Source organism: Dendrobates tinctorius, unplaced genomic scaffold (assembly GCF_039654945.1).
Source record: "Dendrobates tinctorius isolate UK_male_01 unplaced genomic scaffold, ASM3965494v1 ptg000107l, whole genome shotgun sequence".
Taxonomy (NCBI): Eukaryota; Metazoa; Chordata; class Amphibia; order Anura; family Dendrobatidae; genus Dendrobates; species Dendrobates tinctorius.
The window spans coordinates 4,080,118-4,104,805 of record NW_027361775.1 but is presented as its reverse complement, the minus strand read 5'-3'; positions in this window follow the sequence as shown (position 1 = coordinate 4,104,805).

Sequence of the window (24,688 nt, the reverse complement as noted above, 5' to 3'; positions counted from 1 at the left end):
TACAGTCCTGTCCCTCCCTTACACTATCATGAGTGATGTCTTGGTCCTAATACCCCAGCCAAAAGAGCGTCACTTCACACAAGCTGTAATGGAAGGTGATGATCCTACCCATTAGGCCACAAGTCCCAGGTTGAGTTATTTGGCCCAATTGTCACAGTGGCTTCCTTTGATCCCTGAAGCATGACCGTGGTCCCCACTTTATACTGTAAGTCTAAATTGGAAGCTAAGGCTCACATGAACATCCTCCCTCTACGGAAGAGTCATCTTTCTCGGCTCTGACTTTTCTCACTTGGCTCAACTCTTCTGACTCTGATTTTTCTAGGGTCTTCACTTGGGTTTGGTCTCTACATGAACAATTATGAAAAAGGGTGCACTACTGTCACATCATAATCTCTAACGAAGTGCAATACCTAGCCTGTAAACAGTAAAGCCAAAAAAGGGGGAGAAAAGACTGGGCTAATAATGGTATGCACATCCATGTGTAAAAAGTGAAAAAAAACCTTTATTTCATAATGGACACAATGAGCTTAAAAACATGTAAAATACAGACAGTGAACCAATAACCCAAAACCCCCAAAGAGGCCCCATGGACCTTAAGTGTAACCCTTCTTAGCCCATAAGTGGCCGCCTGTCAGAAAACACAAAAAATGCATATATCATACAATGATGTATGACCAAAAACCATTTAAATGCAGGTGAAATTAGTAGTCATGCAGGTACAATATAATGCATATCATGAATCAATATAAAGAGATAAAGTCTCCTATCTATCATGAAGCATATAGAAATCACCACATGATAAAATTGCCAATGCAAAAGACACCCAAAAATAGCTGTACAATAGCTGGTAGTGCAAGATTGCAATCAATGTATAATGGACAAATATAAAACAGCCAAACACAGATCGAGGCAGCAAGGTCCCCTGACGAAGCCGCTCTTGCAGGAGCGATACGCGTGGGGCCTTTTCCCACCCCCCTCTCTATCCCCATTGGGACCTTGCTGCAAAAATACAGAGAAAAAAAGCACAAAAATTGACTTGGTTTGAGTTGGTATACATGCAGCATATAAACGCATATTCACATTGGCCATAAAGCATACAAAGCCTACAAAAGACAAATTATAAAAACCCTGTAGTAATTAAATAAATAAAAAGCAAAAGTGCATTTAAGTAATTCACAGTTCTTTGTAATACTAAATTTAAACAAATATAGCATAAAAGCCATCCCACCATCGACAATGTGACTCTTGTAGAAAAAATCTTTATACCATCATAGAAAAGCATGCATTTCAGCCGCAGTCCTTAGTCATTGTCTTATATAAATTATTATGAAAACATCACTCGTATTTAAGATATTTCCTGTGAAATCACATGACATCCTCAAACCAATGAAAAATGTACAGTACACTATAAAAGAAAAGAGAGAAAAAATACTATACTTGTTTGTTACTCCCATCTGGACATGTATAATGCTTACCTACCCTCTATTAAAATATTTTTGGTACAAACAGAGGAGTTTTTTATTGAAACATAAGGACTGTGTCTGAAATGCTAGCTTGACTTTGCCAAATGAGCAGTTCATGTCATTTAATGTAATGATGGAGAGCCGTAGCCAGGACATCCACAGCTTATTTTCCTCTTACAGATAATTATTAGTCCGCACTTTGCAAAAGAACTCTCACAAACAAGATGCCCAGATGAACAGGTCGCCAGTACTGCAAACAGACCTTTCTGGCGCTGTTGAACATCCTCCACCAATAGCACTTGTGACAATATCTGCTGTAAAGCTAGCTGCACCCAAACTAATATTGTGACAGAGCATCTTTTAGCCCCATACATATGCTATTATTTTATAATACCAGTGTCGCCCCAGCAAGTGACATCACCGGTGTCTGCATGCAGGGTATTTAGACAACGCACTTTGTTGCTAAATTATTACTGCTGATCTGAGCCAGAAACAGAGTGCTTACTGTCTTTATGCACATCACACAGCGCACATCGATCAGGAACTCATCCCGGCTCCTGAAATAAGTGTCACTAATAATTCTTCATTTCATAGAGGGGGCAGGAGCTGTGCAGTGACTGCAGTCTGTGCCCCTGATGACGCTTAGTTTGAATATCCCAGTATGCACTGGGATTCTCAAATTAATTGTCGTAAAAAAGGAAATGATGAAAAATGGAAAAGCAGTTAGTGTAATTCGGAAAGTATAGGGAATTGTAATACAAGTTTTTAGAAAATAGTTTAAGATTATGGCACTTAATGGATAGGGATTTAGGAGGAAAATTACTTTGGATTTTGGAAAACCCCTTTAAGATAAGGAGAGCAGTAGCCATTTTACAGTGATTCTGGATAGTGAGAAGGTCACGACTCTTTTGTTGGGTATCCCGGGGCCAGTGGCTCCTTCCCTGTCCTTAACACTAGGGGTACCCTAGCTAACTCTGTTCCATGGATTGCCTCTAATGGTGAAGATGCTGGGGCCAGGTTCCTTGTTGAGCTTCTGAACCTTCCTTAATCTGTTCCTTTCCCCACCCAGGGAAGAGAGGAGTAGTAGTGTATGGCTATACACCAACCAGACTAACAAGGTTATTTGAACATGGATAAAGGAAAATACCAATCATACAAAAATGTATTCAAAAACAACAGAGACACCGGGGAGAGAGGGATGGGAAAAAACTAAGTTGGAGAAGGAGAGGATTTGCACACATCCAAAACCTAGCAAGAGTCTTAGATAACTCCACCAAACTCCTTCTCAAACAACACACCACCAACTCCCGAACCATGCAGCAATGAAGTTAACTCTGGCAATGCCTACTTGCCAGGGACCAGTTTATATAGGAGAGGAGAGTGGCTAACAGTGAACAGCTGAGAGCCTTGATGCAGGAAAGATTCCAGGAGCTCTCAACTGAGATTAACCCCTGCACTGCCAGTGGAAATCTGCACCATTTAATATGAAGGTGGAGTGCTTCTAAACAGTGCAGGAGTAGGATAAATCAGATGGAGTAGTCTTGTGGCTCCTCTTTGTCGCGGCAACCCCGTGAAAGAGAGAACATCATAGATCACAGCTCAGCTATAACTATAGCAAGAGGAATAGATTAAACATTGGAGAAATACTACAGATGTTGTGTCATGTACAACTACAGCAGTGAAGTAGTCTATTAATCTGTGAATAATAAAAAGATTTGATAGATAGGGAAGAGGGAGATAGGAGAGGTGTTTCCAGCAGTGCCAGTGTGATTGATAAAACAGTTTTTTAGTATAGCTCCCAGCTGTCCAGTAGCCTTTGAATTACACCTTTTCCTTCATTTTTATGCTCTCAAAGGCACAAAAGCAGCACGCAAATCCAATATTTTTTTAAAGCAAAACAATCTAAGCTGTCTGTCATAGAATGTATGGATATTACAAGCAATTTAACTGAAGTGAGTTTTTGCATATCTTAAAGTGTAAACATATATTCCCATTCCATTGGGCATTGTAGGGAACTGGTAGGTTAGTTTTTTCAGGTTATTAACTTATGCTATTTTTTCTTGTGTCATGTATACAATTTTTTGATTGCACTGGGTGGTGAATTTTAAAAATGATCTAATAAAGTTTTATGCTTTTATGGGAATATATGTTTACACTTTAAGACTTTTTCCCTAGTCCTATTGGACGCATGTTATAGCTATTTCTGACGTTTTGCATATCTTACTCACTTAATTTTGGGAAAGGGGGAATTTGTATTGTGACTGTCTACATCACAAAGTGTGCATGTAACATTTGTTTTTGCACACTGGTTTCACTAGACAAATCTGACATTCTTCCATACATACCACATCAACACTGTGGTCTGTTGGCATATGGGGCTTTTCTATCTTTTGACATTTCTTATTTTGTCCTTTTTAGGAGGTGGGGGATAACTGTGTTAAAAAATAGCAAAACTTTTTTTTTTAAATCTTGACATATAAATGTGAGTGTTTCTTTGAAAAACCTTTAGTAGTCAAATTTGACACCTGCACATGCCACAGTAATGCAGTTGCCTGTTGCCGTTCCTGGTTGCTTGGATGTATATCTACCAACTCACATTCCTCGATAAATCCTTTTTTAGGAAGGGTCAATTTTTATATGACTTGTTAAAAAAGCCATTTGTTTCCAAACAACATTTCTAATGATGCTCCCGAAAGAGGATCATTTTTAGGCAGCTTGTTATAAGCTATAGCTTCTTCATTTAAAAAACAACAAACCTGCTGCTACTCCCCAAAATTTGGATCACTGGTTGTCAAAAAGCCATGGCCTCTTCTATGTACTCCGTCAATGTATACACATCAGCATAGCAGTTACATGCACCCCCACCAGCAAAAGAGATAATTATTTGACTTTTTATATACGTTAAATGCATAAAAAAGTCTCTCATTGCAATGTTTTATGAAATATCTTGTTGGTTACCACCGGTATTCATACATACACTCATAGCTACATATGTTCAGGCCACTTCGACAATGCTAAAACAAGGTTTGTGCTAAACAGCTTGAAAGGAGTTCAATACAGACCTCAGAATGTTATATGCATTTTTTTCTGGGCAATTGTAGGATTTTTAGTCAACGGCAAATCAAAGTTTTTAAAATTTTTTTACAAAGTTAGCAAACTTCAATTTACAAAGATTCGCTAATCTCTAATAGTTCATGTTATTTATAATCCGTTACTTGCAAATAAAGACTATTAAATAGCAATATAGCTGGGTTTTCGCAAAATATTTAAATGCAACAATCTTTAGTGTCCACTGGATGTGCATCTTTATTTTACTCTTGATACCCATAACAGCTGACCATACATTCAATTGTATTCTTTAAGTTTTAGCAAGTTTTAATTGAGCTTTGGAGATTTTTTTTAGATGATAGGCACATAGAAATGTGGTGGCCCCCAGATGTACATCACATTTAGACTATACAAAAGTTCCATAAACAGATATAATGAGAACAAACATATAGTGGATATGTTCCCAGAAAAAATACTTATTTTTAATGCTTGCAAATTAATGCTGTATTTCAGCAGCTGTAACCACGTAACCACAACAGTGGAAATGTGTTGCTATCCTAAGATTTCTGCAGGATCATTGACTGAATACTGGAAAACTTTTGCTTTGACGCACATTGTTCAGTCAAGAAAGCTGCCTCATGTCAGACTTGGATCACAATACCATAAAAAACTATAGATAACTATTAATGATATCATGACACAATATTCACAATAACAGACTGAACTCTGTTGCATTAAATACTTCAGTGGTTAGTAATTTTTTATATTCTTAGAGAAGATGAGTCACGTAAAGTGTACTTTTATAAGTTCTTTAATGATTTGGATTTTTAACTGACAACTCATTGGCCTAAAGTCACAGAGCAAATAGGCTGTCATTCAAAAAGAAGGAGGTGGTGCTGGGGACAGAGCTTGAGTGACAAAGGTTTCAGCTCTGTAACCTCATTTGCATATCAGTTCAAACATTGATCGCTCAGTATTCAGAGCTGCCATCAGGAATGTCAGGGCCCCATACTAGCAAAATTTTTGGGCCCCCTTGAGACTCTAACCAGGCTTTGCCTTAGCTCCACCTCCACCACTCAAACCTTACAGAGTCCCACCGCCCACTCTTGGAAAAACTCCACTTCTGCATAACATCTTCACCAATTACACATTAACAGTTCCAATCGAACACCATATCACAAACATAGCCATCAGCTTTTGTTTTGGTCAAAAGATTTTTAAACCAGCTACCATGGCAAGGTAGACATCTTTGACAGGGCCCTACTCTACACTAACCTATTAAAAATTTCTTAAAATATGAAATAATCTTTTCAGGTATGTTTTTATTTATTTATTTTTTTAAGTGAGTGTGTCACATACATTTTTTAAAATGATCAATAACACTACATACAAGGGACAAATACTATCATGCCATGTGTGGAACACATAATACCACCACATAGTGATCAAATAATACTACATCCAAGAAAAAAATACTGCCACTCCATGACCAAACCACATATCACCACCACATAGTGACCAAATAATACCCCATACAGGGAACAAATACTGCCACTCCATGATTAGACCACATATTACCACCACATAGTGACTGAATAATACTACATACAAGGTACAAGGAACCAATACTGCCACACCATGACCATACCACATATTACCACTACACAGTGACCAAATACTACCATATACACAGAACAAATACTGCCACACCATGAACAGATTACATATTACCAACTAATAGTGACCAAATGCTACAATACTAATCATTAATAAAGAAAATATTACCATAAGTGCCGTTATGCAAAGGAGCTCTGTACATAGTATACAGTGAACACTGGTCAGTAAACAGGTAACACACTGACTCACAATAACGTCTCTACTTGAAGTCGTTTGTCTTTGCTTTTCTTCTTCATCCAGCAATGACCACCATCACTTCTTCCAGCCAGGACCATTTTTCCATGGCCCTGCAGGGTGGGGTGGGGCAGGGGCAAGGCTTTGGTCATATGAGAGTGAGTTTATAGAAGGAGTTGGGGTTTAGTGTATAGTTATAATTTAATTATGACATTTATATAATATGATAATTCCACCTGTAATCACTCATATATAGTATGATAGCAACATGCATATAATCCCCCATATATAGAATGATGGTTCCACCTGTAATCCCCCATACATAGTATGATAGCCCCACACATATAATCCCCCATATATAGTATGATGGCCCCACACATATAATCTCCCATATATAGTATTATGGCCCCACACATGTAGTCCTCCATATGTAGTATGATGGCCTCATACATGTAATCCCATTATATACTGTAGCATGATAGCCCCACAAATGACACATGTAATCCCCTATATATTGTCACGGGGCAGTTGGGACAAAGCAGGAGACGTGGAACTGGGGCCCCTGAACTGCCCCTAAGGCTAAGGGGGTGCTCTGACTCTCCTAAACTTGGGGGTACACTTGAAGGTAGTGAGGCCCAAGTCCCCGACCTGTCCCTATCTCCTGTTTAGGCCTGAGCTAAACCACCAACCCCCTCCCCAGGAGGTGAGACAGGGAAAAAAGTGAACTGCACCCAATAACTCACAAAGGAAAATAAAAGACACCACAGGGTTAAAGCAACTAAAACCCAAAAGTTAGCTTTGCTCTGCTGCAAATGTTCCAAGTAACATAGTAAGGATCCGATCAGCATCCAGCAGCAACTCCACTGCTCCAGATGAACCCCCTCTCCACCAGGTAGGTCCAGTCTTCACTATGGTTGGATAACAAATGAACTATATTACCAACAGTGATTTACTGCACATGATGACCTTTTATAAGAAGGAGGGGGGAGTAGTCATCACGTGTTGGTTAATTCAAACATGTAGTAACCCCAGCGGCCACCGGGGGCAAAACCAGCACCAAAACAACTACAGTTGTAGTAAACCCCAGCGGCCACCGGGGAAAAAGGTTTCTATAAGAATCCACATTCTGCCACGGCTCCAAAAATGGACCGTGACAGTACCCCTCCTTCAATGAGGGGCCTCTGGACCCTCAACACTGCACCTCACCTGAAAAACACCTACTGTGCAGACACCTAGGTCCATCAGAGTTCACCTCAGCGACCACCTGACTCGTAGGTTTATGGAAAACGTGGGCAGATGGAAATGGCAATGTATGCTCCGGAGGCACCACAAATCTCCAGAGCGCCGACCTGGGGAACGAGTTGTGTATGGGCATAATTGGGGGTAACTCCAGCTGGTAAGTCTCTGGGCCGAGGATGGCCGACACCCGATATGGCCCAATCACCTGAGAACTCCAGACCCCAGCAACCCACTTCCACTGGATGTTTTTGGGGTCCACCCATACATACTCGCTCACACACAGGTCCGGACCTAAACGTTTATTACCATTCATGCCTTTGCCACAAAATGGTGAACCCTTCAAATTACTGACAACAGAGGCATCTCCCTGTCTCGTCACACTCACACCCCCACAATGCTCAGAAGGAGTCACCACTCTCCTCCGACCCCTCCTACTACGAGGACTCCAACACCCAGGGTTAGCATGTGGTCCGTGACATATATAGTATGATGGCCCCACACATATAATCCACCATATACACTGTGATGGTTCTACAAAGTACTGATATATATATATATATATATATACTGTATATATATATATATATATATATATATAAAACAGTTGGGCTGCGGCTGCAGTGTTACTATGGCCGTGGGCGGGAGAGCAGAGTGCACACTCTCTGCCTACAGACAGCACTGACACATAACAGCATCAGCACTTTCCAGCTTATACATCACAGCGTTCAAATGATGAATGCTGTGTGCATATGTGGTGATAATGAACAACCAGGGCAGGCACCTGCAGTGTATTCTGAGCCATCACAGAACAAAAAACACTCTCAATGTATAGTGCTGGCCTGCGACGGTGCAGCGCACTGGTGGTTGGGGACCCCTAATCTAGAGCACTGCTTCAAGAGCACATTCACCACTTTTTCTCAACTTCTACAGTATGCCAGATGAAGAAAAAAGGCGACATAGTGCCTCCCTGCACAGTAACAGGACCCTCTTATTGAAAACAGTATCCTAAAAAATAAAATACATCACAGCAGTAATAATATCTCTTATTTATCCCCTACAGTAATAATGTCCCACATTCTGGCCCCTTCTTGTAATATGTCCCACATCCTGGCCCCTTCCGGTAATAATGTGTCTCATTCCTGGCCCCATTTGTCTCATTATTGGCCCCTACTTGTCTCATTTCTGGACCCCATGTGTTTCATTTCTGGTCCCAATGTGTTTCATTTCTGGCACCCTTGTGTTTCTTTTGTGTTTCTTTTTTGACCCCAACATATCTCATTTCTGGCTCCCATGTGTGTCATTCCTGGATCCCATGTAACTATTGCCGTGCAAGAAGCGGTGGCTTTCTGCATAGTAATATATTTCAGTTGAACGTGCGTCTGTGGATGCACGCTCAATTGAATACTGAACCAGGCCACCTCACCCCTGCCCCTGGAGCTTGGTAAACATAAGTAAATTCAAAACCAAGAAGAATAAAAACTCCTAGAAAGTTATTTTGCTAATAATTGCTTAAAAAAAGCAAATGTTCAGATACGACCCAAATATTAGGGTAGTAACAGGGAGTCAGGGTAACAGTATATCAATACTTATCAAACTTGGTTGATACTATCTGCCCCTGGTAGGCCTTACAATTTGATGGCCTACCTATTGGCGGAGTTTGGCACCCTAAATTTGTGATGTGGTGCCCCCACTCAACGACGGCTATCCCTTCAGTCCCTGATAATCCCTAGACTATATGTATGTATACACTAAAAATAATAAAGCTACAGATTCATGTAGACTCATGGAATTGGATCAAGTACTTCCTTTAACCCCAATGATGGTCACACGTTTCTAGTGATAGATGGTTGATATATCTCATATAGCAGTAATCAGACTAAATTTTTCTCCAATATTAGATAGTAGGTATATCTCATGTATCTTTCTCCCACTGTTACTGGATATTTCACTCAATTATTATTTTTTGTGTATACACACCATACATAGAGTTTAGGCATTAGCAGGGAATGAAGGGATAGCCATCATTGAGAGGAGGTTACAAATCGCAAATTTAGGGTGCCAACCTCTGCTGGGCGATCCCGTGTGCTCGCTAGTAAAGAGAATGAATATTTACAGCTCTCCACTCCCATGGGCATGGGGAACAGTGAATATTCATTCTGTTCAGTAGTGGGCACACATGATCACCCAGATGCTGCCGGAAGCCGGCAGCTGCAGCTAACAGTGTGCCTGCTTTTAAAGATAAAATAATATTCATTGCTCCCCTTGCCCATAGTCCCTCCCTCATCTCGGCACTGGCTTCACTGTATAGAGGTGGAAGGGACTATGGGTGTGGGGAGCAATGAATATTAATTTAACAGCAGGCAAAGGGACATCCAAACTATTAGATGCACCCCCATTTTCCTACAAATTTTGGGAGGAAAAAAAGAGTGTCTTATTGTCTGAAAAACACAGACTTGGGTCTCTGGTCACATTTGTTTCCAAGGGTGGAGGTAAGGTTGGCACCAACTGTCTGTATGATTACAATGGATGTGAAAGGGAAACATTTAGTCAGTATACTTATGAGTGCTACTCCAATAACTCTCCATGAACTATTGCTCCACTAAAAAAATTGCTCCGAGTCCAAACACAGCCAAATCCTAAAATAAGCTCCTATCTATTAAAACAGCAATTAACAATCACTTGAGAACATGCCAATTAGAGATGAAAATTAAATTTGAGTAGAATTGAATTAATCTTGAATTTTACAAAAATCTGCATTAAAAAATGCTGTTTTTTTGTAATTTGATTCTGCGCAGATTTAACAAAATGGAGGCCACTGGCTGCTATTTTCCTGAAGCATAAAGGGCCACCCAAAAGTTAACAAAAAAATCCTTATACTCACCATACTGTTCATCTCTCTAGCTCATCTGCTACTCACTGCTGCCTATCCACCTTCTGATCTCCCACCACTCGCGCTGGGTTGTCAAGGTGCATGATGCGACTTGGGACTCAAGCTCTAGTGGCAGAGGATCAGAAGATGCGGCGAGGACTAGACAAGTGGCAGTGAGTAGCGGAGGCACCAGAAAGGTGAGCTGCAAGGTGATTATAAGGATTATTACATTTTTTGACGTATGATGTTTATTTTGCTCTGAGGTCTGGGGATAATTTCCCACTAAAATCCACACAAACAGGCAAATTAGAATTTTGACCGATTTGTGTCATGGTTCGCTGGGTTTGCAGGTTAGGTGGTTTAAGAGTTAATGTGGAGGGCCTCTCTTTGGGATCTTGGGAGGGTTCTTATAGCCTCATTGTGGAGCAATTCTCTGTCGTTTATACTCTGAGCTGAGTGTGTCTGACCCTGTTCTGCCTATGCTTCGTGCCTATCTTTGTATGTCTGCTTGGTTTTTGATCTGGTCTCGTCCCTGTTAAAGTCTTCCATCTGCTGATTCTGTACCTCGACACCTTCTCTGTGCATGACCTTTTGGCTACGTCATGATCTCCCTTTGGCTGTCCCTGCTGTACCTCACCGCCCGCTCCGTGTATGACCTTTGACTATGTCCTGACCTCCCTCTGGCTGTCCCTGCTGTTCCTCACCGCCCTCTCTGTGTATGATAATATTGCTTTGCTGACCTGTGTACTGTTTATTCCTCTTCACCGCTGCATTCCTGTGCTGCTGTGGGCTCTCAGTGGAGCTTTGCTGTAGCTCTGCCCCTTTCTCTGACACGCTGTCACGTGACTGCAGGTCCTGCTGGTGCTGAGTGTTTCACAGTACCTCAGCTCTCCTCAGGTCCCAACTCCTGGCTGCTCATACCCACGCTAGACACCGGATCCTTGACCCCTTGTAGCTGCGGGAGTCCTCAGTATTTCCCTGTCTGCATCCTCTATAGCCGGGGTAGTGGTTACCAGAGGTCCACACCTTACAATTTGCTCATCTCTATTGTCGATCCAGTCATGTGATTACTGGTCCTTAAAAAAATAATAATGACCATATTGATGAGAGACTTTACCTGCCTTCCCTGTGCAGACAGTAATCATAATCATTAGCTGTAAAGGGACAGTACTTGAACATAGGTATGTAACACATATCAAGAGTAATCTCCAATAACCTTCATTGGTATTAGCAACAGATCGAGAATACATTATGTAGGAGGTTCGTAGTTCAGTCCTCCAGCAATATCTATCAGAGCCCCCTTACTCAAACAAAACATTTTGCCAGAAAACTTAAAAATAATCCCCCATCTAATCCCCATTTTAGTGAGGACCCATAGTAAAGAGCTTGGCAGTGGATGTATGCACTTGGTTTGAGAAGATAAAACATATGTATGATGTTTCAGAATCTTTGCCAATGGAAAACGCACAACAAAATGCTGTGCTCTTGCTTGGTATATTTATATACAGTATATAGTATACATCATGGTTGCTCATCATCTTGCTTCTTAGGATGCATTTATACATAATTACTGACATGATGATACATAACAATGAGGGAATTGTCAGAATGAGCATAATTTAGCACATTCAACGTTACAGTTCTGCAAGATTTCTAAATGTAAGCAACATTATGATAATTTAGACACTTTTTTACACTGCCTGATACCATGAGATATGCACTTCACATTCTTTTTTATTGCTATTTTTACTAATAGTCACAACATTATTTTCAGTGTTTATAAATATACGAGTCCCACTAGTTCTTCTCTACTGCTCTCTAACTCAGTACAAGGGAACAAAATAAACAGAATTTAAAAGAAAGTATTTAGTGAGAGGAGATGTTGTTTTGCATCTAAAATATACGTTGGGGTAAAAGTTTTATCCTTGAATTCTTAGTATTTTAAAAGATAGTCTTTATTACTCACCTCTATAAAGAAATGATTTCTGCATCGATATTAATCCCAAAATATAATACTATTTAAAATATTAACCTCAAAAAAATATAAAACAATGTAACATACACCACATGGTGTACAAGGATATCCAAAGAAAATTAGATTAGAGAGTATCTAAATTTCCACCGTGTTTTTTTTTCCATTTTTCACTTTAAAGGGAATCTGTCACCCCATTTTTCGCCTATCAGCTGCCGGCACCACCATCAGGGGCTTATCTACAGCATTCTGTAACGCTGTAGATAAGCCCCTGATGTAACCTGAAAAATAAAAAAAACACGTTAGATTATACTCACCCGAGGGGCGGTCCGGTCTTGGTCCGATGGGTGTAGCAGTCTGGCGCCTCCCATCTTGTAGCGGTGACGTCCTCTTCTTTGCTTTCCATCGTGGCTCCGGCACAGGAGTACCCTTACCTGCCTGTTGAGGTCAGAGTAAAGTACTGCAGTGCTCAGGCGCCAGACCTCTTGTGAGCTGTAGTCCGGTAGTGTTAGTCTCCTTCACTTTTTTGCATTGAAAATACAACACACAGCCAAATAAGTGACACAGTACTGGAATCGGAGTCTCATGCACTATATTATTCTACTCTCAAATTAATTAGCAAAAATTTAGTGACAGTTTCCCTTCAATTATAGACATTCGAGATGTGTGAAACAATTCAAGATGAAGCTTAAAAAAGAACATGGATTCAGCAGAGTCCAAATCTTATGTCATTCGGTACTAAAAAATAAAGCTCAAAATCCTCCATGTTACTGCATTATAATTGTATTGTATTAAGAGATGTGCTGTCAGGATTCAGAAGTCTACAGTCACACAGACTGAAATCAGAAGACCGGACAAGCTCTTTAAGTGTACTCTATGTCCTTTATCAAATATAGTATAAGAGTTCACCATTGTTCATGGTATGTCTTACTACTGGAAAATTAATGCTATGATAGCAAATACATGTACGGTACTAGTGTAACCAAGCAGAAAAGGTTTAGCAAGTCTCTTGAATGATTTTCCATTGTGCATTACGCAACTTTAAACAACTGCAACATGATGGCCAGTCAGTGGCGATTTAGTAGCCTCTTTAGACTCGTTGACCATGCTTCAGATGCACACTGAATAATAAGCAATGGATCTTCAGTGCATATACGCTGCCATTTTTCTTCTTAGGCTTGGATCACACATGCAAGAAACATGGCCGAGTCTCGTATGTTAATACCCGGCACTGCCACCGACACTCAGGGGTGGAATGTTCAGCTGCATGTTTTGCTATGCAGCCGCACGTTCCACTCCTGAGTGCAGGCCGTGTTTCTCGCATGTGTGATCCCGGCCTTAAATATAAACAAATGGGCCATGCACACAGTGAACAAGTCTGTAGGACAGTGCTCACACCACCAAAAGACTGAAATGCAGAAAAACACAGTATAACAAAGTATAAAAATACTCTGTTGTAAAAAAGTAACATTAAGCAGCAAGTGCTAGTAAAAAGATGATGACAAAACAGGGTATTTGGTTGATACGTTTTTTGCAAAAAATGTATACTAAGCTGCTCTACCAAACGTCAAGGTATACCCATATCAGAGCAGTCCCTAACCGATGTATTTAAAAACCTGGTCAGCAGCATTCAAACTGTGATTAACAAATAGAAAATCAGGGGCTCTGTAAAAACAAAACCATGGTCAGGTAGACCAACAAAACTTTCATCCAAAACTGCCAGGAAAATTGTTCAGGATGCAAAGAAAAACCCACAAATAACATCAGTTGAAATACTGGACTCTGTGAAAACTAGTAGTGTGGCTGTTTCAATGTGCACAATAAAGAGGCACATGAAGAAAAATTGTCGAGTCACCAGAAGAAAGCCATTACTGTGCAAAGGCCACAAAGTATCTTGCCTACAATACGCAAAACAGCACAGAGACTAGCCTCAAAACGTTTGGAACAAGGTAATTTGGAATGAGACCAAAATTGAACGTTTTGGCCACAACCATAAATGTTACATTTGGAGAGAGGTCAACAAGGCCTATGATGAAAGGAACACCATTCCTACTGTAAAGCATGGAGGTGGATTGCTGATGTTTTGGGGATGTGTGAGCTACAAAGGCACAGGAAACTTGGTCAAAGTTGAAGGATAAATGAATGCAGCACGTGATCAGCAAATACTGAAAGCAAATTTGCAATCATCAGCCCAGAAGCTACGCATGGGACGTACTTGGATGTTCCAACAGGACAACGATCCAAAAAACAAGGCCAAGTCGCCCTGTCATTGGCTACAGCGCAACAAAGTGAAGGTTCTGGATCTGGATTGGCCATCTCATTCTCCTGACCTCAATATCATTGAGCCAGTCTGGGGAGATCTCAAGAGTACAGTTCATGCTAGACAGGCCAGGAATTTATGGGAACTGGAGGTGTGGTGCCCTACATCTTTACCGCCACAAAAGGGTTAAATATGTACTGTTCTGTACGTGTTTTGTGAGCAATGGGAGTTATGTTTTCTCTGCTAGCGACCACAACACACACACACAATTTGCTTCACTTCACTGAAGCTGAGAGCTTTGCAGACATACCCTAACTGGGAGGGGGAGGGGCCGAGTTGTTGTTTCAGTGAACAAGAAGAAGGAAGAATGTCTTGGAGGCCATGAAGACATGTGGCTCATCCAGGTGTAAGACTCTTTTGAGTTGAACCGCGTTGGATTATTTACCATCCACTGGGGTATCCACTACCTGTAACATGTTCTTTTAACAAAAAGAAATAAAGGAATATATTTTTTATAACTACCTTCCTGCCTGAGATCACTGGAGATTACTGTGCATCCAGGAGTAAAAGCTAAGAAGCATCAGGGACCAGCCCCTAGACCATCAATGCCTTCAGAGCTGGGTGGTAAGCTGAGAGACTGTGTGGATTTATACAACCAATGGCATCGTGTTTTCCCCAGGAAAACTGCAGTGAACTAGGATCAGTGAAGGGTAGTGAAAGTGGGAACTAGAGCTGCTCACACACCGGATCCATGCTGCAAGTTGCCAAAGGAGAAATGCACTGTGTGTAGAAGCTATACCGGAAGTTTTAGACTCTTGGAATCCTTGGTCCCAGAAGGGATTAGAATAGCAGGAAGTTACACTGAGTCACAGCAAAGAAGGAAAGAACTCCTATTCTCCAGAGCAGACTGCAACCTGGTGAGAGTTGTAATATCTCCTCTGAACTGCACCTGAACTACAGTAAATGATAAAGTGACTTTCTTTGTCTCCTGCCTTATTACCTTATACTTCTACTTTCATCACAATCTCTGGGGGTTAGCCTTGGTTGGAGAGGGTTTAACATCTGCACTGCTATCACCATCCACTCCCCCAGGGATCATCCGCAGTGCCTGCTATACTACCGTTGAACACTCCAACTGGCATCACGAATCACTACATAATCTTTATCCCCATCCAATTCTACCCCTTTTACATGACCGCCTGGGGCCACGGACCGGGTCACTGCCACTGTGACATCTCCCATTGAAGTTAACGGGCTCGGTACCGAGTATCCCTCGGCCCCTCGGGCGCTTCAGAGGCTTTTTGCCAAGAAGAGAGGGCAGTTTTACCATCTGAGAAAATGAGGAACCTCATCCACAAATACCACAAAAGACTTTAAGCTGTCATTGATGTTCTGATGTTTTGATCAGGGTGATTTGAATGTTTTGGGTTGTCATTATGATTTTAAAAGGGAAAACATAGTAGAAAAATTTGTGGTATTATCATTCATATTCTCTGAAGAAAGGCCAAGAAAGCAAAAATTCTGCTCGTGTATGTAAACTTTTGAGCACAACTGTATCAAGGATCGCTCTCAGCAAAACTTTATAAGTTTCAAATTCTTTATTTAGCCAATAAAATATAGAAATATTTTCCACTGAAATGAAAAACTATTGTTGAAAGTATAAATTGGCCTTGCAGTTAAAATGTGAATTAAGCACGAACAAACTCATCTGCTGCAAATAAACCTTTTTATTTTGAGCAATAAACATTACAGCCACTAACATTTTATCACAATCTTCCCATTAAAATGTAGTCTAGTTCAGATCACATAGAAAAGGTATATAAAAAATAACAGTGTCTGAATCTGTTATGCGCGATTAGAGGAACAGTCCTAATTCATGCTACTCCAAAAGTTCTTCAATAAGACTTTAGCTGGTTATAGACATAAGATTGACATTACCAGTCAAGCCATTAATTGTAATCTGTATGAAAGTGATAGGAAAACCATTCTTGCCATTAAAAAACTAATGGCTTGTTGACACTTTCACCCTCTCTTCAGTCCTAAAGTGCAGGCACCTATTAACAACCTCAGTTTTGATAATTTAATCCTCTACTCTTTTGGGGATTTTCGGTCAATCACTGACAGGACCGCCCACTGGACCAAAAATCTCAGAAAAAAAAACAGGATTTAATGATTAAGGACACATTTATATGTTCAGTATTTGGTCAGTATTTTATATCAGTATCTGTAGGCCAAAACAAGAAGTGGAGCAATCAGAGAAATGTATAATAGAAACATGTCACCACTTCTGGATTTATCACCCACTCCTGGTTTTGACTTACAAATACTGAGGTAAAATACTGACCAAATACTGATAGTGTGCACGTGGCCTAATACACAGCTTACACTAAATCTTTTCTCACCAAACTATAGATCAGTGAACTCACCTTCTCCTTCTCTATAACGTAATGCCTGCGGATTCTTCTGCATTTTCAAGGTTACCAGCTGCCCATAAAAGGGAGTTTGTTACCTGGTTTTTACTACCCCATTTGAGAGCAGCATAATGTAGGATCTGAAACTCTGATTCCAGAAAAGTGTCACTTACTAGGCTACATGTTGATTATAATCATCCACTGCAGATCTAGAAGTTCTCTGAATGCTGAGCTTTATATAACCCGCCCACACCAATGACAGTTTCTGTGAGCACTGTAGATCAGCAGAAAGCTGCCAATCAGTGATGAGATTGAGTTTATGAATATGGAGGACTAAACAGCAGCAGGTTTATTAGTAATCTAGTGATTTCCTACTGATAAAACAGTTATTTTATCAAAACTAAGCCCAGTAAGTGACATATCACTAGAATAAAGGTCTCTGTCTCTTCATTATGCTGCTTTCAGATTATGTAGAAAAAGCTCCCTATAGTGGAGCTAAGTTACAATACCACCCAAAACCCATTCTGAAATAAAGCAATCATGTTGTTAAAATTCTGGTCAACCTCTTTAAATTAACTTACTTCCCTACTTCTCAATTTAAAATTTGTAAAAGAATTTAACAAAAATATATCCAAAATAAATAAAAACCATCACCGTCCCATATTATTGAAAATATCTGCATATGAGGAAATGTTTCCTGATAATACTTAGTTATGGAATCATTTCAGAACTCCCATTAGATTAGAGAATGTGGGGATAAAATGACAAAGCATAGAGCAACAGCTAGATGCCTCAAGATTCATACCAGCACATAAACTAACATTCCCCTCAAACCATTTTCCATTGTTTACTCATTTATAGTCAAGTCCAATAAATGGTTGCTTGCTGTTTTTGGGGAACAATGAGTACACAAGACCAAAAAAGTACCATCTTCAGCCCTAACAAGCAAATAAACAAAAAACCTTTTGAAGCATTCTGTTTAATACTGTTATAAAAAAACTGTTATACAATTCCAAATCATATGTTACATATATTTTGCACAGATTTAATTCCAAATGTAATAGCTTCAATAAAAGTAGTAAGAGTCCAACAAAATACTTGTTAATTCTGCTGAAAAATGGCCCACTGTGCTTTAACTTCTTTTTGAGCTTTGCTCTTGCTTTGCCATTTTTTACATTGCCATATTTGTGTACTGTTAAGATCCACTAAAATATTGGCTGTCACTTTTGAATTTGCTTCTCTAAAGCTGATGACAAGTGGTTGAACCTTTGTTAATAAAAACAAATAAAGGAAAGTGACACTTTTGTAAGTTACAGGAAGTTAATTTCAGAGTGTGCAAATTGTCCCGTTCTGTTGTTAGAGCTGCAAGTAGCTCGGAAAGCAAACATAATGTAATACACCTGGTTCATTTTGATTGAAAATTGAATTAATAAAGTTTGTCTGGAAATTCTCAGTATAATTTTGCTTAAAGAATCAATCAGATTTCCACATCAGATTATTTGATGCAGCTTTTTAAAAGCAAACAAAAAAGTTAGAACTGTAGTGCAAAGTAAGACAAAGCTAGCTACATTTTTCAAATCCAACATGTGTTACTTGCTGAGGGAATACATCTGGAATGCATCAACATGCAAAAGTGATTCAGAGAATTTTTTATGACACATTGAACTTTATGTTAGTGGTACATTTTGGCTGATAAATAAATAAATGAAAAATCCATCAAAGGTTCCCCTGTATTTTTGATAACCAGCCAGGCAAAACTGAAAGCTGTGGGCTGCAACCCTCAGCTGTCAGCATTAGCAAGGCTGGTCATCAAGAATAGAGGGGTCCTCATGCTGCTTTTTTAAATTATTTAAATAAATCCTTAAAAAAACTGTGTGGGATCCCTCCAATTTTTGACAAGCAGGTTTGCTAAAGCAGGCAGCTGTTGGCGGGTATTCTCAGACTGGTAAGAGGCCATGGATATTGACCACCCCAGCCTAAAAACTGTCTTGAAAAGGCAAATCTATTACATGTGCAAATTCTGGTGCTTTGCCCCCACTCTTCCCACTTGGTGGTTGCAAGTGGGGTAATATTTGTCAGGTTGATGTCACCTTTGTATTGTCTGGGGAATGATAAGAGTCATCTTCAGCACCTGGCATCGGGGAACAGCACTAACTGTACTGCTGATTCCAAGGCACTGGTGTACGTGTCACACTGATGACACAGGGATGACATATCCATGTGTCATCAGTTTGCACGTGTGTGGGATGTTTTGCAGCACATGCTGCTGTTAAAAAATGGACATGTCAATGTACGTGTGTCCGTGGAAGCAAACTGACAGACTCATTCACTTGAAAGGGTCTACAGAATATATGGCAGCTTCTAAGACTTCTGCTTCTGCTATGGCAGCTGCTGTTTCTTTTTCAATAGCAAGTTTCTGTAATGTTGCTTCAAGGCGCGCTTTCTCTTCATCCAGACATGCTTGTTGCCTTGCTTTTTCTGCATCCAGGGATGCTTGTTGGCGTGCTTTTTCTGCATCCAGGCATGCTTGTTGGTGTGCTTTTTCTGCATCCAGGCATGCTTGTTGGTGTGCTTTTTCTGCATCCAGGCATGCTTGTTGTAGTTTCAATTCTATCTCTTGCTCAGCAAAGGTGCTTCTTGCTTTTGCCGCTTCAGCTTTTGCGCGGGCAATAGCGGCGGCATTGCTGACGGATGATGTCTTGGAGGAACCAACTCGTGATCTCGTCTTGAAAGAGGATGCTCGTCCTTGAGACATGATTCAACAGTTAGGCGACCGCTGTGATATCCCGTTGTCGGCTCTGCATGGATAATGGCGGGCGCCGTATGGTCCGATTATTTGGTCCGACCGTTAGGAGGTTGCTGCAATATCCGTATACAATAACCATATGCTTGGATAATGGCGGGCTCTGTAACGTCAGATCTTCTGAGCTTGTTCTCAGCAGTTGTTTCATTATACTGTCCTCATACACGTTAGCAGGGTGTGCAATGAGACATGTAGCTAAACCCCCTGTCTTCTTTAAAAAAAGAGGCTGTAAAATTGTAACCTTCTTTTATTGATTGCAGATGTGACAGGAAAGGGTGAAACTATAGGATGCCATAACAGGAGCATTTCAGAATATATAACTGCACAGAGCATAAAATACAGATAGTCTGCAATACACAGTAACATGAGGTAATACATAGGTTCCATGAGGTAATACATAGGTACCATGAGGTAATACATAGCTGATGATTACCTATTTAATACAACAAATGTTATAAACACAGGATTATAACACCTAGATAGTGCTTACCAACTATGCTTAGAGCAGGCTGTTTAAGAAGCATGAAGAACACAAATGGTGAAGTTTCTCCTAAGACACGTGGAGGAATAATGGCTGCTGTTCCCCTCACAGTGTCATAAACAAGACTGTGATGTAACAGGAACAATCCCACAATACATTGCAAATTAAACTAGAATCTATGCATTAAACGGCCAGCAGGTGGTGCTGTTACCTTACAGTATGAAATATATGAAGGATTAATACACACAAAAATACAATGTCTGTAATAATCGAAGACATAAAAAATGACTAGACCTTCTAGACAGCAATTATATGGCTGGACAGAACACTGGGCTTAGAAGGGAAAGAGAGTCATATGGCTTTTGAAATTTAGATTTTGTTTTGAATATTTTTTGGGTACCATTTGCAGAGCACCAAATGTGCCAGAACAGTAGAAAAGCCTAAAAGTGGCCTTGTTTTGAAATCTAGACCCCTCACTTAATTAATTTACAGTGATTATTTTGGTTGCAAAGGTGTTTTCCATAAAGTAGCATGCAGTGTATGTATTAGGCCGGAGTCACACTACCGTAGAATATGGGCAAGTGCTATGCGAGAACACATCACATAGCACTCGGACCAGTGTTAATCTATGGGGCAGCTCACATCACCGTTTTTTCACTCAGGCGTATTCGACGTTCGTGTAAAATTGCAGTATGCTGTGATTGTACAAGTATATCATCCAAAACTCGCCAATGCAAGCCTATGGGTGCGAGAAAAACTCGGACACCACATGGACAATCCGTGCAGCTTGCAACAAATACGCACACATTTTCCTGATGACAGGAAATTGCACCAGCCGAAAAGGAAGCTTTAGCATGCAAATTTTCCTGCAACCTATAAAAATGCAAGGAACATGCCTTCACGGATACCAGCAACATGGCCAGACATATAAATGTGGAAATGCTGATTGTTCTGGTGTAGAAGAGGCCTGAAATATGGGACCAACGTGATGTCAGCTATGTGGACCACATTAGAAAGGATGCAGCTTTGTTACGCATATGCTGCCAGATGTTCCCCAATTATGAGTAAAGGCCCCGTTACATTTAGTGATGCACCAGTGATCCCGACCACGATATGACCCAGTCAGGATCGCTGGTGCATTGCTAAATGGTCGCTAGTGAGTTGCCAAACAGGTCGTTACTTACCTGTCAGACGCGGCGAGGGTGACGTCTTCCGCCTGTGTCCATGGCTCGCTCGTCGGCACCAGCAGGAAGCCAACGACGAGAAATGGACCAGGCCGATCTCGCACGATCAGTGATATCCAGAGGGGGGGCCGGTCGGAGGTGAGTGTCACATGTAGCGAGATCGCTAGCGATATCGCTGCTGCGTCACAAAATCGGAGACGCTTTAGCGATATCGCTAGCGGTGACGCTTTAGTGATATCGCTAGCGATATTGCTATGTGTAACAGGCCCTTTAAGCCAACGTGAGATCTAGCAGGAAATTTGTAAGTAAAGTAAATACTTAATAGTAATTAAGTAAAAAGGCCAAAATAAAAATAAGATAACATTATGCTACATGATGTTCTTGGGAATATCTGGCATGTTTTTCCCTTTACACTTGGCAAGTTGAATGCAACTTTACACTGTAACCTATCTTTCAAAACGGAAACAAGGTGATCATGCTTATATTAATTTATTGTGTCACTTTGCAGTGTCTGATGTCACAAGATGTTGGTGCAGCTGCCATGATCAGTACTACCATGAGCACCAGCAGAGGGCCAGGAATGGTGCAGCAGCCATTAAAAAGCGGAAATATAAATATTATGACTGAATTTCCCAGATCCCATTCTGGATCTACGTTTGTAAGTATAAGCTTGACAGAAATTTTCATTCTTGGCCTTTAAGTACATCAATTATTTTTTCTTTCCTTTCTCATCCACCTCTCAGGGGCCCAATCAGGTAGGAATCCAAAATCAACAAACAACTCATGCTGTGCTTCCAGCATCACCTCAATCTTCATACCAGAATTTGTAACAAACTGTATTTTGAGTTACATAGAAAGTTGTCGCGCGCCCTAACCCGGCACATTTACCGAACTCCACGGAAAGCACTGGGACAGCAGGATGCTCTTTCATCCCCAGTCATCCACATAGTAAGTGACCACAAATGTAACATTGTCAGCTAGGTTTAACTAGCACCTTTTCTGTATCACATACGCATATGTGTACAGTAGGGCCATAAACTGTGAGTGCGACAACATTACATGTGACTACACCTTTTCCTTATCTAGACACACACAGAGCCTGCCAAGTGGTCAGCAGCCCCAGCAGCAACTTTTACCCTATTGTGAGTGCCAGTGTGTACGAAGTATAGAATGTGTAATGTTGTTTTCAAGTTTCATGTTGCCCTGGATTATTATCCTAAGTTGCCATATGATTTGAATATGGTTTTGTTTTTTGCAAAATACACTTTAACTAAATAAACCTGTTATTTCATAATGTGCTTTCTGTTTTGAAAAATATATAGTTGATGCTTCTGATATCCAGGGTGTTTTTTGTTGAAAAAATTTACATCATACCGTTTACTCGCTAACAGATGTTTAATTAAATTAAAACAACAAAGGCTATTATAACATGCCATGGAGTATATCCCTCTGGTGATAGAAAATAATTTGTTAACATGTCCCACACTTTAAGGCCAGAGGGCTGACAATGTGGATTGTGAACATGCGTTGTAGCCATGCCATTATTTCCATAGACTCCATCATCAGCATCATTTGATGGACAGTCATGGATTCTCCTTAAATTGTGAAGGATGACACAGGCTTTAATGACAACATTTACATTTGCTTCACATAGTTGCATGACTGACATCAGGACCCTCCATTTTGCACAGAAGATTCTAAAGGTGCACTCCACCAATCTTCGTGCGCGGGATAGCCGATAATTAAAAATTCTCCATGGATATGGCCTCATGACATTACGGTTCAATTAAAATGCCTCATCAGCAACCATGACATAAGGAACCGCATCCAAACTTGAACCTGGTAGGAGATGTGTGGGTGGGATGTCCAAATCATAATTTTACAGCCGCTGACCCATTTTGGAAGAATTGAAGACTCTGGAGTCTCCAGTTCCTCCATAGGCCCCAATATTGACAATTATAATCCTGTATGTACTGTTGTGGCACCCCAGGAGTCCAGTTGCCACAGTGGCATTGCCTCACTCACAGGGGAGATGTCATGCCTGGAAGCAAGGAGGAGTCACCCTACCAGGTAGTACCAGCATCCAACACTTTTCCTGATTCCAGAACAGAAGGGGGAGCTCTAATACCTGGTTCAGGGGAGCTTCCCTATAAGTTCTGGCCTGGGAGGTGGGGTCATGCAGTCTGGAGTCAGAGAGAGAGCAGTGAGGGAGGAAGAGGGAAGTAGTAGAGAACCTGGGGAGTCAAGCTTTAACCAAGCTCACCCCAGAGCTGAGTGCTAGAAACCGGATGCCAGAGTCCGTGGCTGCGTGGGTACAGAAGTCCCAGCAGCTAAATCTGGAGGGCAGGGGACTGCAGGTCTCCTGTCCCCATCAAACACCAGATGGAACAGCGACACACCAGAGCCCGGAGCCGCCATGAAGGAGCAACACCTGTAGTAGGCTCAAGCTGCCTGCCATTGAAGCGCCCGCCAGGGCAGTGGGGATACTCGGTACCGGGCTGGTTCTTAAGGGGCTGAGTCACGGCAGCAATGACCCGTCCGTGGCTCTGAGCATCTAATAAAAGCAATGGAAAGGGGAAATAATAGTTTATAAGGGATAATTCATGACGCCACCTGTGGTATTCGGCAAATAAGGTGTTAGCCGACGCTGCAGATTGAGTCCGCTGGGGCCATTATTGATGCAGCAGAGTTGGTTCAGCTCTCCACAGGCAGAGCTGGGCCCCAGGGCAGTTGTAGTGATATGATTTAAGATGGTGGTAGTGGTGGTAGTGCAGTGCAGAGTGGATGACGCAGTAAATGATTGTGAGGACAAAACAGAGCGCAGTCTTCACATTTTACTCACAGTTCAATTGTTACAGTCCCCAGCTGGGGTGCTGTGTCCTCCAGGCTTGTGGTCCAGACAGCTTTCAGGTTACTTGGGGTGTACATTGCCAGGGCTCCCTTTGATGTTCCTTTAATTGCCGCCTCACTACGCTGACTACCACCTCTCCTGCCCTGCGTCTTCACACACAGTGTCCCTGGATCCTATATGTCTGCCTTTTCGGTGACAGAATGTGGAGTCTGCTGCAGGACTTAAAGATACTGTCACCTCCAGTTGCCAAGCTGAG